Genomic DNA, 19,606 nt, shown 5'->3' on the forward strand with positions numbered 1-19,606 from the left:
ATGTATTACATGGCAAGCAATGAAGAAGGCTTCTGAAGTTGGCCGGCATCTTAGGCTAAATTTTCAAGCGGATGTAACATAACACCACACTTTGGTAGAAAGGCACACACACTCCGAATCCCAATTCCAAAGCTGTAACATCATTTCTAAAGGAGCAGGTCAGAGAAGGCTGCGTTAAAACTGATTTCATCCAAAGTTCCCCAAACCCACAGCGTGTCCTTATTCCTAGCGAGGGCGGTTCGCAGGAGAGCAAAACGCTAGGGAAAAGGCGCTGGGTGTAAGCAGACCTGCTATTTCCTGATTTCTTGGTGATCCAGGTAACGAGACAGAGCTAAATCCAATTTCTGTATAGCCGTGCAAAGAACAGCACGGGTGTTAGGTAGTTCCTATAGCATAACGGCAAGCCTTGCTGGTGATTTCTAAGGCACTATTAGGCAAATTGTCATTATAAAAGGAAATACGATCTGTCTCATTCACTTAACATATTAGCTTCCTGTAAGATGTAGAATGCCTCTTAAATGTGTTGCTAACTCTTTAAAGTGCGTGACCTATACATTTCCTGAGATTTAAAAGCTGAACTGAAGCTTCACACGGATTCTGTGATACGGACGATCTCTACTATTTTAGTAGCTGGAGGCCTAAGAAAGTGTAAACAGCTTCAGTTTACACCCATACTTCTTGTATTCATGACTCATCCAGTTGTTCTGAGGCATGAAGTCTTCGAGAGCCTGGGAAACAGGATTGAAGAGCGCAGGAATTATGCTAATAAGCAACTTTTGCTAAAAAGCAAAGATCCACGGTTTAGGGGGAATGGCAGCAAAAGCATGCGAAAGACAGTGTCTTTCCTGACCGTACAAGGAAATGAAAACATAACGTTTTGTGCCGCACCTTGAATCAATATAGACCAGCCTCACTCGCTCTTTCTGGCCAATGCTATAGGTCCTGACTACCCCCTTGTTTAACTGTAATTAGATCTACAGTGTATTCTTAGAAGTAATGTCTTTAGACGGAGGGCTCTGCAACATTCAAGTGGTGAGTGAACTAACTAATCGATCATTAAAAAAGTTGTAAGCTGGTAAAGAAATTCCTCCAGGTTCTAAATACCATTTTTCATCCTTTCCTTCATAGAAAAATAGGAACAACCTCCTCTCAAACAAAATAAAAAAGCCTCTTTGCCTGAGACCCACTGAAACATTTGTGTTTTGCTTTTTTATTTTTTTCTTTACAGTAGCAGTTGATTAAGAAACTACCGATAGCACTGATGAGGAGGCAGGTGAAAAAAGGCGAAATCCCAGTTTCAGTCAACTCCGTTTAAAAAGAGAGTGAAAAAAATCAAGTTTTTTTTTTTAATGGAAAAGGACACAGCTAAGAGGATATTACCAACAATTCTCAGCTCTTGAAAACCCCTTACTTGCGCTCCTGCAGTGTTTATAATGGAGACTTGGTTCTATGCTACGCAGTAGCTGGAAAGGGAGCTACAAAGTCGCTTTAGAAAACTGAAAATGAGGAGCTAGCATTCAAGGGAGTACACTGGGCTACCAAAAAGGGTTTTGTAAAACCACCATGCCAGGCTCAGACAACGAGATAAGCCAACTACTGGCAGCACAAATGACCTAGTGACTTCCTTACCCGACACATTAAAGGAGAAACCATAGAAATAGAACGTTATAGTATTATCAGCTTAGAAAAGGAAGATTTCTGCTTTCAGCAAGGGTGAAATTTAAGTGTTGGGGGAGGAGAGGCTTCATTATAAGCGAACTCTGAGTACATTCTAGGTAAAAGGATACTTAAAATACTATCCGTCTGTCTGTCTTCCATTAGGTATTTATAATAACATCTCAGGGGGAAATGTGTTTTCTATCAGTTTGTTCCTTTTCCATTTACTAGACATTGGGGCTTTAATTTTTAGCCAATTTCCCCATAAAAAGAAACGGGGCTTTTGGTTTGGAAAACAATATCAATATGCCATTGTTTCCCACTGGCATTAGCAGGTGGTTTTGTTTCTTTCCTTGTGCAAACCAATAATCTGAGATGTCAGCACAGCCCTAGTAATAGTAATGTTGTTAAGTATTTCTGGGGAGGCAGAGGTGGGAAGGTTTTATTGGCAGAAGTTTGGAATGGCTGCATTATTCATGAGCAATGTTGAAAAGCAGGGCTGTCAAACATTAAAAAATAATTGCAATTAATCATGAGATTTAAAAAAAAGTTGTGATTAATCACAGTTCTAATCGCACTGTTACACAATAATAGAATACCTATTTATTTAAATCCAATATTTGTGGATTTTTTTCTACATTTTCAAGTACATTGATTTGGATTACAACACAATACAAAGTGTAGAGTGCTTACTTTATATTATTGTTTTGATTACAAATATTTGCACTGTCAAAAGATAAACAAAAGAAATAGTATTTTTCAGTTTACCTCATTCAAGTACTGTCGTGCAATCTCTTTATTGTGAAAGTACAGCTTACAAATGTAGAATTATTTTTTTTAAATAACTGCACTCAAAACCAAAACAATGTAAAACTTTAGAGCCTACAAAGTCGAAGCATGAAGGGGCATAGGAATGTCTAGCACATCTGGCACCTAAATACCTTGCAACCTGGGCTACAACAGTTCGATGTAAATGCCTGTTCTCACTTTCAGGTGACATTTTAAAAAAGTAGGCAGCATTATATCCCACAAATGTAAACAAACTTGTTTGTCTTAGCAATTGGCAGAACAAGAAGTAGGACTGAGTGGACTTGTATGAACTGAACTGAAAAATACTATTTATTTTGTTTATCTTTTTTACAGTGCAAATATTTGTAATAAAAATAATAATATAAAGTAAACACTGTATACTTTGTATTCTGCGTTGCAATTGAAATCAATATATTTGAAAATGTATTAAACATTCAAAATATGTATAATAAATGTAAATGGATATTCTATTGTTATTTTACAGTGTGATTAAAACTGCAATTAATCGTGACTATTTTTTAATGTAGGTGGTCAAAGGTGCCTGATACATGCAATTATGCAATTTACCATGTGGTTATCATCCACCACATATGTACTGTGTGTGTGTAGAATATGTGTATATAATATACTGCATGAGGCTGTATTAATTTTTGTGCACTTCCTTTCTGCACTGTGGGATCCCCCTTCTATAGAGCTAGGAGTTGAAGCCTGATCTCCTGGATCCTAGTTGAGTGCCTTAACCACAAGACCATCCTTACTAACTAAATCTGTACTGTAAATATTGGATACAGTGGGCCTAATTCTCCACTCAGTTGCACTGCTTTTATGTTGGTGCAACTCCATGGAATTTACACCAGTGTAACGAAGTGGAATCTGAGGCCCCATATTTGCAACACTATTGGAATTTACTATGATTATGAGATGGGGCAGTGTGTAAACTGCCTCCTCTCCTGACAGCACAATGGACACTGGCATTTCTGAAAAATGTCCCCATTTTCCAACCACCTCTAACTGTATGCTCATTGGGGCACAGATTGTCATTGACTATATATTTTTACAGGGCTTAGCATAATGGAGCCCTTACCTGACTGAGGCCTCAAGCTGTGATCACAATAAAATGTTGAATGGTAAATGTTACTTTGCAGTAAAATAGTGAAACTCGATTTGTCATGGTGATATGGCTGGAGGTCCAGCAGGCTCAATATGGTGTCAGTGGAAGCCCCTTGCTTGGTGTATGAATTTTAATATTTCCACTGGTGCATCTCAGTGTGAAGGAAGGAAAGAGCCACCTGCCTGACATGATGTTACTGGAATGTGTCTTTCTACTCCCCCGCCCCCATGATAACCCATGCGTCTTATAAACATAAAATGTTGTTTAGCTGTATCCACATATCCATTTACAGAAGATCCATGAGGCCAGAGGTGATAGGTCCATAAAAGCAACCAGGACTAACCTGCTAGATGCAATGGGACTTTGAGGTCATATTTTCAGACCAGGCCAGCTAGTCCCACTATAGTGAGGCTAGTGCATAGAATAAGGCTGCTATGCTGTTTTTTTCTTCAACCGAAATTAATTTTGTGATGTGTTAGATTAATCCTGATGAATTTTCCTAGGAAATATATTTTGAAACAAAAAGATCATAAATGTTTGTCAGACTAACCCGTCCTCCCCAGTACATACCGGTTACCAATTCTGCAATTGTAAATATGTTAGGATGAAATGTTTCAAATCCATCTTCAACTAAAGTAACTGATTTATAATGTAACTATCTACATTCCATAGCAACAATCTTCCCATTCAATGGGAACAACAGTTAGCTAATCAGAAATAATGTTCAGATAATTAACTCTATTAGAATTTTTTTTAATTTCAGACTACTTATTACCATAGCTGTTCCACTTGGTTAGAGATGAATTTGCACAATACAAATTTAACATGGGAACATCAAAGTAAATTATTTTAGTAATATGTTACCTCTACTGTAAATTCTCAAAAATGTGCAGGAATATTCACTTTAAAAAAATTTAACTTTTTCAAGTAAAGACATTTCACTAATGGGCAGCTGGAATAAAATTCTCCGAAGTACAGCTTTTTATGGACAGCAGCAAATCAATGGAAGAGTGACAGTGTGATCTGTTTGAATTAAATTATGTATATGGCATCTGTAAACCACAGTGATGGACACCTAATAATTACATCTACCTACCTATCTATGTGCTTTAAGACAGAAAGAAGGTGCTTACAGGATAAAGACACAAGACGAAGGGTGGAACAAAGGAAGTATTGTCCCCATTTTATAGATGAGGAACTGAGACACATAGGAAATAAGTGACTTGCCCAGGGCGACAAAGGGTACGTCTTCACTACCCGCCATATCAGCAGGTAGCAATCAATTTATCTGGGATCGATATATCAGGTCTCGTTAAGACGCGATATATCGATCCCCGAACACGCTCACTGTCGACTCCAGAACTCCACCAGAGCGAGCGGCGGTAGCACAGTCGACAGGGGAGCCGTGGCCGTCGATCCTGCGCCGTGTGGACCCCAGGTAATTCGATCCAAGATACTTCGACTTCAGCTACGTTATTCGCGTAGCTGAAGTTGCGTATCTTGGATCGATTCCCTCCCCCCCAGTGTAGACCAGCCCAAAGTAAGTGTATGGTAGAGCTAGGAGTTGAAGCCTGATCTCCTGGATCCTAGTTGAGTGCCTTAACCACAAGACCATCCTTACTAACTAAATCTGTACTGTAAATATTGGATACAGTGGGCCTAATTCTCCACTCAGTTGCACTGCTTTTATGTTGGTGCAACTCCATGGAATTTACACCAGTGTAACGAAGTGGAATCTGAGGCCCCATATTTGCAACACTATTGGAATTTACTCTTCTTAATTATTAAAAGCCATGAGAGAGCTCTCCCCTTAGCATATGCATTACTTACACTGTTAGAAATAATAACAAAAGGAAAGCATTATAAATGTCCTACCCACATTGTCAGTGTGTTACTCTCTGAATGTATCTAATTTAATTAGTTGATTCTGTCTTTCAGACTCTGTCTGGCCTTTGACAACAGGCTGAACCAAAGAGGAGAGCAAATCTAGTGTGCTGGTTCTGTCACTTTTATATCCCCAAATGAACACAGAACCCAGCATGGAAAGTCTCATGACAAGGACCTCGCCTTAATGGAATAGTACAGAAGGTGCCACAGCCTAACAGATTATCTCCACAATGTGGAAATAAAGTTAGTACTGGTTGAAAATTTCAAGACTAACTCCCACCCCCTAAAGAAAACCTAAAAACTTTTTTTTGTTTGTTTTCAGCAACCCATACCCCCACATTTTTGTTTTTTAAATGAAAAATAGTTCAGTCTTTGACAAAAAAAATTGTTGGGAAAACATGAAAACTTTTGATGAAAATATTCAAATTTGTCAATTCTTATGCAGAACAAAAATATTTCCTGCCCATATTTAAATAAGGTGCACCTTTCCATTGAAAATGTTGTCTCTATAAAAACAAATTAAAGAGCTGTTTGGTATAACACAGCATGGTCTCACTTCTCAGTTCATTTGTGTAATCCTCCAAGGCCAACATGATGTATGTAAATCATTGATGATGTCAATCTCTTCACAGTGAAGTTTCCAAGTTACCTTTGAAATATAAAACATTATTTCCTATCCTGCATGTGCTCATCCATTTTACAATCAGTTCTTTATTTAGTACTAGAAAATAAACAAATCTAGGGCTGTCAAGCAATTAAAAAATTAATCATGATTAATCGCACGATTAATCGTGTTGTTAAAACAATAATAGAAAATCATTTTTTTATGTTTTCTACATTTTCAAATATTTTGATTTCAATTACAACACAGAATTCAAAGTGTATACTGCTCACTTTATAATTATTTTTATTACAAATATTTGCATTGTAAAAAAACAAAAGAAATCGTATTTTTCAGTTCACCTAATACAAGTACTGTAGTGCAATCTCTTTATCATGAGAGTTGAACTTACAAATGTAGAATTATGAACAAAAAAAAAACTGCATTCAAAAATAAAACAATGTAAAACTTTAGAGCCTAGAAAGTCCACTCAGTTCTACCTCTTGTACAGCCAATCACTCAGAAAAACCAGTTTGTTTACATTAGCAGGAGATAATTTTGCCCACTTCTTGTTTACTATGTCATCTGAAAGTGAGAACAGGTGTTTGTATGGCACTGTTATATATTTAGGTACCAGATATGCTAAAGATTCATATGTCCCTTCATGCTTCAACCACCATTCCAGAGGACATGCTTCCATGCTGATGACCGGTTCTGCTAGATAACAATCCAAAGCAGTGTGGACTGATGCATGTTCATTTTTATCATCTGAGTCAGATGCCACCAGCAGAAGGTTGATTTTCCTTTTTGGTGATACGGGTTCTATAGTTTCCACATCAGAATGTTACGCTTTTAAAACTTCGGAAAGCATGCGCCACACTTCGTACCTCTCAGATTTTGGAAGGGACTTGAGATTCTTAAACCTTGGGTCAAATGCTGTAGCTGACTTTAGAAATTTCACATTGGTACCTTCTTTGCATTTTGTCAAATCTGCAGTGAAAGTGGTCTTAAAAGGAACAACATGTGCTGGGTCATCATCAGAGACTGCTATAACATGAAATATATCACAGAATGCAGATAAAACAGCAGGAAACATACAATTCTCCCCAAAGGAGTTCAGTCCTAAATGTAATGAATGCATTTTTTTTTAATGAGCATTGTCAGCATGGAAGCAAGTCCTCTGGAATGGTGGCAGAAGCATGAAGAGGCATAGGAATGTTTAGTATATCTGGCATGTAAATACCTTGCAATGTCAGCTACAAAAGTGCCATGCAAATGCCAGTTCTCACTTTCAGGTGACATTGTAAATAAGAAGTGGACAGCATTATCTCCCATAAATGTAAACAAACGTATTTCTCTTAGCGGTTGGCTGAACAAGAAGTAGCACTGAGTGGACTTGTAGGCGCTAAAGTTTTACATTGTTTTAGTTTTGAATGAAGTTATGTAACAAAAAATCTACATTTGTAAGTTGCACTTTCACGATAAAGAGATTGCACTACAGTACTTGTATGAGGTGATTTGAAAAATACTATTTCTTTTGTTTATCATTTTTACAGTGCAAGTATTTGTAATAAAAAATAATATAAAGTGAGTACTGTACACTTTGTAATTTGTGTTGTAATTGAAATAAATATATTTGAAAATGTAGAAAAACATCCAAAAATATTTAATACTTTTCAATTGGTATTCTATTGTTTAACAGTGTGATTAAAACCACGATTAATTGTAATTAATTTTTCAAATCATGATTAATTTTTTTGAGTTAATCACGAGTTAAAGCTGATTAATCGACAGCCCTAATCAAATCACATTGTTGTTGAAATTAGTTTCTCCATAAACAACCCTGAATCATAGTAAATGTACCAACTAAAATCTCATGAGGTGGGTTTTGCCCTATTTACCACCTTCTTTAGAAGATTGTATGGTGTGATGTTATTGCAAGATGCTGAGTGTTCTTTGTTCCCATTGACATCTATAGTAGTTGAAGTTTCTCAGCACCTTGGAGGATTGGACCCTTAAGAAGAAATTTAGATGAAGGGATTTATTTCCTTTCTCTGAATTGGATAATTAAATTTCATATGAATTTTTAAGCTCTTTGTGTGCAGAGACTGTCCTTTTGTTCTGTGTTTGTACAGCACCTATCATAAGTCAGTCCTGGGGCTTCTAGGTGCTGTGGTAATATAAATAATAATTCTACATGTATGGTAAATCAAACAGTACACTGGGGTAAAATCTTCACGCCCACCAGGTAAAAGGACCAGAATGGTGTAAAGGGGCCCTAAAATGCCCAGATCTGGATGGTGGGAAATTCTCCCACTGCAGGACCTGAGGAAAACAATCACATGTAATCCCTGGCATCAGGGGCATGGTTAGAAGTCAAAGGGGTATGTCATGGTGCAGCCACAGCTTAAAACACTGAGGTGATTCTGGGCAACACTAAGGACCTATAGGCACTCCTGGGAAGCTGCTGTAATTTAGACAGGCCCCCAAAGCTGTCTAAATTATACTTGGGGCTTCATAGCCCAGGATTATGTGGTCCCCTTCCCCTGGGCTCTGCACTGTGCCACTTATGGGTACCATACAGAATCTCACTCAGGATGTTTTGTTGTAGATTTTGACTCATCCTTTGGGAAATACATTCCAAAGCATCACTATGTGATCCTGCAAACCCTTATGTCATATGTCCCTTCCTCACGAGAACAGTTCTTTTGAAATCAGTGAGACTACTCCTGTGAGTAAAGGTTTGTAGGCTCAGGCTTTACTCTAGTAACATACTTCAAAGAGGATCCTGGTAACAGAGTGTTTAAAACTTGTTAATTAAATGTAATTGCAAACAGTTGTCACACTCTGCTACTGTTTTAATTGGCACTCCCCAGGATTGCATCTTTGTCTTTTTTGTCATCCCACACTCATATTGCGATCCCGGTGCACTTGCTATCATCTCAGAATTTGTCATAGGGTGACCAGATGTCCCGATTTTATAGGGACAGTCCCGATTTTTGGGTCTTTTTCTTAGATAGGCTCCTATAACCCCCTACCCCCGTCCTGATTTCTCACACTTGCTGTCTGGTCACCCTAATTTGTCACCACCTAAAAGCTTATGTGATCATAAATAAAACCATGGGGACAACATATGTGTCAGGGTTGAAGGTCATTAGCCTGAGTTCAAAAACAAGAGAACCATGCAGATGGCCAGTCAGAATCTAGGGAGAAATTTTGCAAACTCTTTAGGGATTTCCATCCCAACTTTGTGTGTGTGTATGTGTGTGTGTGTGTTTTCTTTTTGTGGGCCCGATATGGCAGAGGTCACTCTAAGACAGAAAGAAGGTCATTAAAAATATTCATTAGCTTGTTAAACTTGAAATTTGCTGGTCTAAGTTTTGTCCAAAAATCATCAGAGTTTACAAGATGCACAGTGGGAGCCCGGTTGTTTTCAGCGGGACATCATTTTACCCTATTAGTTAGGGAGAGGGAAAAGTATTTCCAAAGCCTGAATAACTGAAAGAATATGCAGTAGAATATTTAGCTGTTGCACAACCCAGACTTGCAGCAGTAATTTGATCGTCCTCGCAAATTGATGGATCAGATAGTGACAGATATCCAGGGGTGCTGGAAATAAGGATGCTAGGGATGCAGCAGCACCCCCTGACTTGAAATGGTCTCTATCATATACATGGTTTATAGTTTTGTTCAATGGCTTTCAGACCCCCCCCACTATAAAAATTGTTCCAGCACCACTGCAGGTATCCCCATTAGCTGGATGGTTCTGATATGCTGATCAGCAACATAACAATCAACAACTGCTACGTGTAGGGCTAGATTTTTAAAGCTTCAGCTGCCTTTTTTATGATGAAAGTCATGTAGGTAGATATTTAAGTGGTATTAATTACACCTGCAAATAAGTGTAACTGCACAAATATGGCAACATTTCGTCATTAAAAACTGATTAGAAGGAAGGTCAAGTTGAATCCAGGCTCCGAAGTTTGGTCTACACTTAAAATTTAGGTTGACATAGCCCCGCCCCCTGAATGCCATAGCTATGCTCACCTAACCCCCCAGAATAGACGTAGCTAGGTCAATCGAAGGATGCTTCTGTCAACCTAGCTACCGTCACTTGGGAATGTGGTGTTCACAGGGCGGGATTTGCAATTAGGCACAGTAGGCATGTGCATAGGGATGCCAGCATTCTAGGGGCACCTAAAAGTTAAAAGTAGGTTAAAAGTTTCATTTTTTTATGGAAAACACGAAGGTCAGCTGCAGGCAGAGGGGGTGCTGAGGATGCTATGCCTAGGGGCGCTTAAGATGTAAATCCAGCCCGGGTGTTCCTACACCAACAGAGAAACCCCTTCCATCTCTCTAGGCTGTGTGTATGGTATGGAGTTATGTTAGCTATGTTGCTACAGGCCCCATAGTGTAGACATGGCTTTAATGTTTAAACCATTGTCCAAATGATTTGCATTCGGAAGCCTACAGTATCATGACTAGAAATGTTTCTTTTGTTTCTAGGTTCAGAAAGAGACAGTCTTTTAAAAATACATGTATAAACAGACCCATTTGCCCTGCGATCAAATCAAATAACCCAGCAACAACATAAATATTACAAATATTTATTAGCCTGCCCACAAAATCGTCACTCAAGTCTCATCCAGCCGTACTCATCACCCATCTCCTTATGAACAAAGGAGAAAAGGGGCTTTTCAATGTACCTTAGAGACCATCTTGGGAAGTTGTGAATCAAAGGGGGAAATAAGTGCCAAAGGCTCAGGGCACTAATGTAGGGCAAAAACATGAAATGAGAATTATTTATTTATTTTGATTGACTTTTAAAAAAAAATATCACTCAGTAGGTGCCAATTTCAGGTGCCTTGGTTTTCTGCAACGACTACTTCATTAATGTATTGGCAAACCTCAAATGAATCATATGAAGGTATCTATCTCCACTAGGACGACAATGCACTAGCTGCTGTGGAGTGTTGTTATCTGGGAAAAATATCAATGTGAACTTCTCCTGTGAGCCCTCTACACTTGAGATGGCTGATAGATATTGAAGGGTGTCAATTTATAATTTACATGAAGAAGAAATCAGAATAGTTTCAGAGATAATGAGATTTTCAGGGCTGCTGCTCTTATCACCAAGTTTTTTAAACCTTCCCTTATCTAAACCACTATCTCATGTCTTGTCTTGCTTTGTTTTTATTCTCCAAAGGTGAAACTCACTTCTGTGCAGAAGGTCAGCTGAGGTGTAGGTTTATTGAAGTGGATCAAAGCAGTGGATCAAAGCAAGTTCAATATAACGCGTATGGTGTATGCACCCTCACAGTAGGACTTTGTGACACAGGGGTGTCTTGGTACCAACTGGCAGAGGGCACAGGGACTATGTAGTGTTTTACATAGGTAAAACCTGTATGTATATCCTTGGGTTGGATATATGCAGAATAATCACCAAAGGGCAGCACATAAGATCTCTGCCGAAAGCCAGTAGCCCAGTAGTCGTCATAATCATTGTAAAATGTATGTATAGCTAATATTTAAGGAGTTATGTCTCTATACTGAACCTTATGTTCTTAAAATCTTGTATGTTAAGGCAAGTCACCAGGAGGTCACATACCTGGGGCATGTTCCTTTCCGGCAGAAGGTAACAGATGCTTATCTGCCAGTCTGATCGTACATATATTGTCTGCCTCATAATGAAGGCCCATTTGCATACTGAGCCAGGTAAGGTTGAGAGACTGTGAAATCTAAAAGAAAGAAAATCTACACGGAGAAACAAACCAGCAGGAAGCGGTTTCTGTTTGAGTGAAGACGTAGGATGGTACATGTACACTGCTACCTTGATATAACACCACCCGATTTAACACGAATTCGGATATAACGCGGTAAAGTAGTGCTCTGAGGGGCGGGGCCGCGCACTCCAGTGGATCAAAGCAAGTTCAATATAACGCGGTTTCACCTATAATGTGGTAAGATTTTTTGGCTCCCGATGACAGCGTTATATCGAGGTAGAGGTGTATATTTTTGGAGGAGGGCGGCCTCTGCTTGCATCCCCTTGTGCTTGCCCCTGCATTAAAGTATCTTGGGAATTAAGTATAGAGTCTAGAATGTGTGTTATGATTTTATTTTATATGTAACCATTTTTTTCCCATCTGTCTACTTGCTATTACTTGAATCTCTGTGCTTTGTTATATAAATGTATACTTGATTTCACTATAAACATATCTAAGTGCGATGTGTTGAGCAGAGTGGTGATCTGAGGTGGAACTGGTAATCTGGAGTGGATTGCTTCTTTGGAAGCAACAAATCTGTACATTCTGTGAGTAATTAGTGGACCAGGGTCTGGATGTTCCAGGAAGGCATTCGGAGAGCATGAGAGTAGGAGACTGCCTATCACTAAGAGTAACAACAGGGCTGGCAAGGCCTAGAGGGGAGTGCTTGTGATGCTTGTGGCTGGTGGAGTTGGTGAGCTGACCCGCAGCAGGCACAGACAAAGGGCAGATGGTAGTGAGGTGCCTCAGAACTCTGGATATCCCAGGCAAGCATCACAGACTTAAGTGGACTTGGTGCTAGATCTCTGCATAGGGGTGAATTTCACCGTTAGATTGCAGGCTGTTTGGGAGAGGGAGTATGTCTTACTCTCTAATTGTAAATAGCTATGTACATGTGCGGTGCTAGATATAATTCTCAGTATTATTTATTTTATTGCTTATTAATAGCTCATAGCCTGAGGAATTCAACTTTCTTAATCAGCTCACTTTCTAATTTTGAGGCGGAGGGGAATTTGCTCAGCCACCCTCATTTACTAGTGTTACCCTTTACATTTCTGTCTTCTGGACATTCATGAATGAGCCAGGGAAAAACTTGCCAGTCTCCTCAGGAACAATATGTGATCTCATAGGAGGGAGCTGGTCTAAGGTTACTGGTTCAATGAGTAAAAGCCATTATTTTTGCCCTTGGTGTTTATGGCAAAATTGAAATTTTGAGAGGGGGCTCAACTCACACCCCTGGATATTTCCTATGTGTGTTCAGAAAACAAACATTACACTTTGTTATAGCAACTGAGGTCAGAAGTCAGAACAGTGCAACATGTGGAGCAAAATCCCACAAGCCTTTTAATCAAGCTAGTCATTAAAATGAAATCAATTGTGCAAAAAATCCTTTGATTCTTAAAATCAGACAAGAGCTCAAGCTGCAAAAGGTCTGAACCTGCCCCCATTTAAATCAATGAAATGTTTGCTCTTTGACTTCAAAGGGAACAGAATCAGGCCCAAATCTGGTCTCGATCTGGTTCAAAAGTTCAGAAACATTTGGAACTGTTTGACATTTTCTTGTGGATGTCCAGCTGTCAGCTGGAACTCAACATGGTCAAACCAGAGCATTGAATCTTTTCTCCCAAGCTCTCCTACTTCTTTCTTTCTCAGTCACTGCAGACAACACCACCATCCTTCCTGCCACTCAAGCCCATAATCTGAGTATCGTTTTTGACTGAGCTCTCTATCTAGATTCTCACATCCAGGCTGTGTCTTAAACCTGCCATTTCACCTGGCTTAACGTCTCTAAGATTTAGCCTTTATTCTCAGTCCACACAGCTAGTAAAACTCTCATCCAGGCCCTCATCATCTTGCATCTTAACTACTGAAGTCTACTCCTCTCTGGCCTTGACAAAGCCCATGACCCACTTATATCCATTCAAAATGCTGCTGCAAAGATTGCTTCCCTGGCTTGTCACTTTGAGCTTGTCACCCCTTTCTGTGCATTCCTCCACTAGCTTTCACTTCTCCATTGCATTAAACTACTTGTCTTCACTATTAAGGACCTTCATACCCTAATCCTGCCCTACCTATAATCTCCCAAAGGCTGCTCAGATCCTGACTCCTGACTGTGCTCAGTTAAGGACACCAGCCTTCATTGCTACTTGTTAAATTTTCAAACAAGCACCGTTATGCTGTGTCTCATGTTCCTGGCCCCCCCACAATGCATGGGAAGAGTTACCCATAAACATCAGTGGCAGTTTGTGACTTTTCTGGCAGATGAGGCACAAATCACAAGCTAGTTATTTTCACCACCTGTCCAATATATTATTTAATAACTATTATATGATTGTTTTTAATACATGGAAAATAATCCAAATTAATTAATCTGGTTAGAGAGAAAGAAGAAGAAGAAGAGGAGTAATTCCAAAGTAAACAAACAAAAAAGTCAGACATTTACACATTAATTTAACTATCAGGCCAGTTTATGCTAAGGTCCTAAATGTAAATTGACATTGTTCAAGAAATTTCATATGCTTCTGCTTAGAGCATTTTCATGCATTCAAATAATAGACTGCAGTTGCTATGTAACTATACTCCCATCAATTCAAATGCAAAAAGCAACATCAGCTTTTAAACACAAAAATTACAAAATTGCTAAAATAAAAGTTTGTGTAATCAATTCAGGGGAGCAGTTTGAGGGGGATGTCAAACTACACCTATGAATCAACTGGGAAATCCAAACCTCAAAATCACATATTATTTAGTGGAATATTCACTATAAAGACACAAACTATATCACAAAATGATTAATTCAAAACAAACAAGGCGGTTTGTCATGTCCTGTCAAGACATTGTATGCAGTGTAGTTGTAGCAGTGCCAGTCTCTAATATTCTGGGACTGATATAGCTACAAGTACATTCCTTGTCTTGCTAATGTCAAGAAATTGAATGGTATATATATCCATTAAAAGAGATGTAAGCTCACCTTATTTATAGTGAAGATCAATCAATCCTTCTGTCTTTGAAGCAAAGCCTGCAATAATATCATTATACCAGGTCAGTTGCTTTTCCAGGGAAGACCAGAGTTCTTTTTCAGTGGAAGTTGTGGCTGGCACATTGAGATGATCCTGATCAAGTATGTCCTGATGTGTTTAAGGCAAGAAAAGTTTCTTTCCACACTTACTGTTGTTGCTGGCATAGTGGCAATTAAGCACCTTGCAGAGTCCAGTTTCATTGATTAAGTGCAGCATGTTGCTAAAAGAATGGTTCTGAGACGGCTTGTCTTTGTCGATGCACTAAACTTGTTCTTGAGATGACCTAAATCAAAGTAGCTGCCATAAGAGTTGGAGAGCGAGGAAAAGACTTCTATGGGGAACTGCTTGCTGAAAGCTGGAAATCTTGAATAAGACAGCTCAAGAAAGTGGAGAGCCTTTATGGCTGCAAACCTCAGAGAAAAAATGCTCAATGATATTGTCAATTATTTTATTGTATAGTTGTAAATACATTTTTTGCCCATCTTCAGGAGAATCTGTCTTCCATTTCCAAGCCCAGCCTATGGTCTTCTGGAGGCGAAGGTGAGTCAGTGAGGGGAGTGGCTGCAGAAGTAAACACCTCTTTGAGCTGCTCTTCTTTAAACAGATCACACCGAGATTGTTTCCTTCAGCCCATAGTTCATTCCAGCAGTTCACTGCATTTGCTTGAGCGTGTAAAAAATGTGAGAAGACTTGCAAGGCTGAAAAAAAAGGCCACACATTTCTTTAATGCACCGTGCCCCTTGTTGGAGAACTAGATTTAGTCTGTGACAAAACAGTGCACAAACAGAACTTGAGGAGACTCTTTTTAAATTAGGGCTTGCAGACCTCCCAACTCACGTGCCATCACTGAAGCACAGCCATACAACTAAGACACACGTTTTCTTTTGTAGTCGTATTTTCTTATAACTGAATCCACAACCTGCTTCAAAGCAACTGCCTTTTGATCTGTGCTAACATCTTTAAAACCCATGAACTTCTCCTGTGTTTGCCTCTTCTTGTCCATGTAGCATAACACTAGTGAAAGCTGGCCTTAGTGAGAAATGTCAGTTGCTCTGTTTACCTTACAAGTGAAAAAGCTGCATTCTACACTCTCATGGTCAATGTAGGAAGTTATTTCTTCAGCCACATATTTGATCAATTTGTTTTGAATTGTTTTGGACTGGCAGAAAAATGCACCCATTTTTTCCATTCTATAAATCTTCAACCCCTTGTGATGCAAAGAAAATCAAAAGTTCCCTGAAATCACCCTGGTTGACAGATTCCTCCGTCTCACAGTGGCCATGGAATGTAAGGTCTTGATGAGATTAAAACAACTGAAATATCAATTAGTCACTTCAAAATCCCTGTGTTCTTCTTGATTTTCTCGTCATGCTCTAAGATCAAGGTACCTTCGCTCATATGTCTGTATGAGTGCTTTCCTGCTCTAAGTGTTTCAAGGAAAAATCACTTTTTATGTACTCTTGTGATGAGTTGTGTGTTGACATGCTTTGTGACAGATTTTTCCAGTCACAGTAACCTTCATTAGGCCACATGATGTTTTTAGTTGAAAGACGCAAACAGAGCCAACAATATCATTTGTTACTCACAGCACTGCCTGTTAGCCATTTAACGACTCCCATGGGCTGGTGCCTGAGTGTGTCAGCACTCCCCTTTGGTCAGACAGGGCATTGTGCAGAGTCTGCTTAGGTCGGCAGAGCAGTCAGTCCGCCCTTCTTGTCTGAGTCTCTACAGTCCTATTCTGGAGGCAAGGACGTTAATTTTCTTTCCCACTGGTGTAAGGACTTCCCCTTATGCTTGGCAGGGATTATCTGGTCCTTGTCCTCAAGGGTCCTGGAACCCCTGTAAGTCTCTGTTAAAGGGTAGGTAGGGGAACCTAGGCACATCCACTCCACTAGGTTCCAGCTCAGGGCCCTTAACCCAGACAGGCAGAATCTGCCGTCGGCAATTCTCCTTCCTACCTCCCTTGGTTCTGTAGGATTCTGCAGCCTGGGACCCCTCATCATCTCTTCTTTGGGTTGTTGTCTCCGGAGCAGCTTCTCACTAGCTTGCTGGTAACACCTTCTTTTTCTTGCTTGCTTGCTCCTCTGGCAACTGCCCCACCCGTCTGCTTCTCAGCTCTTTTATCATCCCAGCTGCTGTGAGGTTGCCAATCAGCATTGGCCAGCAGTTCCTGCCTTGGTTGCCAGACCCACATGGGATCGATGCACCCCATGACAACTTCGTATTAAGATGTCAGAAATTGCCACGTTGTTTTCCCATTTTTCTTCAAAACCTCCACTGCTAATGGAAATCTGCGTTCCTTGATGATTGAGCATCTCTCTTCTTGACACCTTAGTGGAACTCTTCTTTTTCATGGGCTGTATACAATGTTACCTTCTACGGAAAATTTTAAAGTTTTACAAATTCCAATATATGTTACCAAGTTCAGGACCAGCCTTCACTGCTAAAATCCTGCCATGTCTTCACCAAGTCATGGTTACCACCACAGCTATGTCCTTATAAAGTGACTGCTGGGTGTGGTAAATTCTCATGGTAACAAAACTGCTTCTCGAGGCACCCTTAGCTATACCATGATTTGAGCCTCACACAGCACTACATTTTCTGGCATTGTGTTTCTCTTCTGAAGATGGAGAGGGAGTGAGTTATGACATTTAAAACAAATCACAAATGCTCCTTGTGCAGGTATGTTAACATATTTGATATATACATGCTTAACTGTCCTTAAAAATCTGTACATATACAAAACCATAAATGTATTTTGTAGCTTTTGGGAATCAGCTTTTGAATTCTTGGTTACAGTGATCAGCTGCAACTGATAAACATCCACAGAGCCACTTAATTTATTCCTTCAAATATCTCCTTAAAACCCTCCTCTGCCATGTTGCCTACAAAAAAATGGACAATGGTCCATCAGTGGTCTCAGCACACCAGTTGCCTATCATGCTGATCAGTATTGTCTAATTGTTCCTTGTGTTACCCCCGGGGGAGGTCCCGGATGACTGGAAAAAAGCTAATGTAGTGCCCATCTTTAAAAAAGGGAAGAAGGAGGATCCGGGGAATTACAGGCCAGTCAGCCTCACCTCAGTCCCTGGAAAAATCATGGAGCAGGTCCTCAAGGAATCAATTATGAAACACTTAGAGGAGAGGACAGTGATCAGGAACAGTCAGCATGGATTCACCAAGGGGAAGTCATGCCTGACTAACCTAATTGCCTTCTATGATGAGATAACTGGCTCTGTGGATGAGGGGAAAGCAGTGGATGTGTTATTCCTTGACTTTAGCAAAGCTTTTGATACGGTCTCCCACAGTATTCTTGCCAGCAAGTTAAAGAAGTATGGGCTGGATGAATGGACTGTAAGGTGGAGAGAAAGCTGGCTAGATCGTCGGGCTCAACGGGTAGTGATCAATGGCTCCATGTCTAGTTGGCAGCCGGTTTCAAGCGGAGTGCCCCAAGGGTTGGTCTTGGGGCTGGTTTTGTTTAATATCTTTATTAATGATCTGGAAGATGGCGTGGACTGCACTCTCAGCAAGTTTGCAGATGACACTAAACTAGGAGGCGTGGTAGATACACTAGAGGGTAGGGATCGGATACAGAGGGACCTAGACAAATTAGAGGATTGGGTCAAAAAAAACCTGATGCGGTTCAACAAGGACAAGTGCAGAGTCCTGCGCTTAGGACGGAAGAATCCCATGAACTGCTACAGACAAGGAACCGAATGGCTAGGTAGCAGTTCTGCAGAAAAGGACCTAGAGGTCACAGTGGACGAGAAGCTGGATTTGAGTCAACAGTGTGCTCTTGTTGCCAAGAAGGCTAACGGCATTTTGGGCTGTATAAGTAGGGGCATTGCCAGTAGATCGAGGAACGTGATCGTTCCCCTTTATTCAACATTGGTGAGGCCTCATCTGGAGTACTGTGTCCAGTTTTGGGCCCCACACTACAAGAAGGATGTGGAAAAATTGGAAAGAGTCCAGCGGAGGGCAACAAAAATGATTAGGGGTCTGGAGCACATGACTTTTGAGGAGAGGCTGAGGGAACTGGGATTGTTTAGTCTCCAGAAGAGAAGAATGAGGGGGGATTCGATAGCAGCCTTCAACTACCTGAAGGGGGGTTCCAAAGAGGATGGAGCTCGGCTGGTCTCAGTGGTGGCAGATGACAGAACAAGGAGCAATGGTCTCAAGTTGCAGTGGGGGAGGTCTAGGTTGGATATTAGGAAACACTATTTCACTAGGAGGGTGGTGAAGCACTGGAATGCGTTACCTAGGGAGGTGGTGGAGTCTCCTTCCTTGGAGGTTTTAAAGGCCCGGCTTGACAAAGTCCTGGCTGGGATGTTTTAGTTGGGAATTGGTCCTGCTTTGAGCAGGGGGTTGGACTAGATGACCTCTTGAGGTCCCTTCCAACCCTGATAGTCTATGATTCATGTTTGTTGCAATCACCTGTTGTCTCTTGTCTTATCCTTAGATTGTCAGCTCTTTGGGTCAGGGATCGTCTCGTTGTTGTGTGTACAGCACCTAGAACAATGGGGTCCTGTAAATGAGTTGGCTGCTGCCCGTGGTCCCCTTCGTGGTTGAGGGCCCTCTGCCCTGCCATGTTTTTTATTCTCCCTCTTCCAGGCCCTTTGACACAGATTCCACACACTTGCTCATCCAATCATCACCTTTATTTGGGGCTGGGTCTAGTCAGACAAAACAAACTCAAAAGTAAAGCGTGCCACTTCCCTGCTCAGAGCTGACTCCATTGCAGATTTCCCAGAGTCACCTT

This window comes from Chrysemys picta, chromosome 6, assembly GCF_011386835.1.
Source record: "Chrysemys picta bellii isolate R12L10 chromosome 6, ASM1138683v2, whole genome shotgun sequence".
Classification (NCBI taxonomy): domain Eukaryota; kingdom Metazoa; phylum Chordata; order Testudines; family Emydidae; genus Chrysemys; species Chrysemys picta.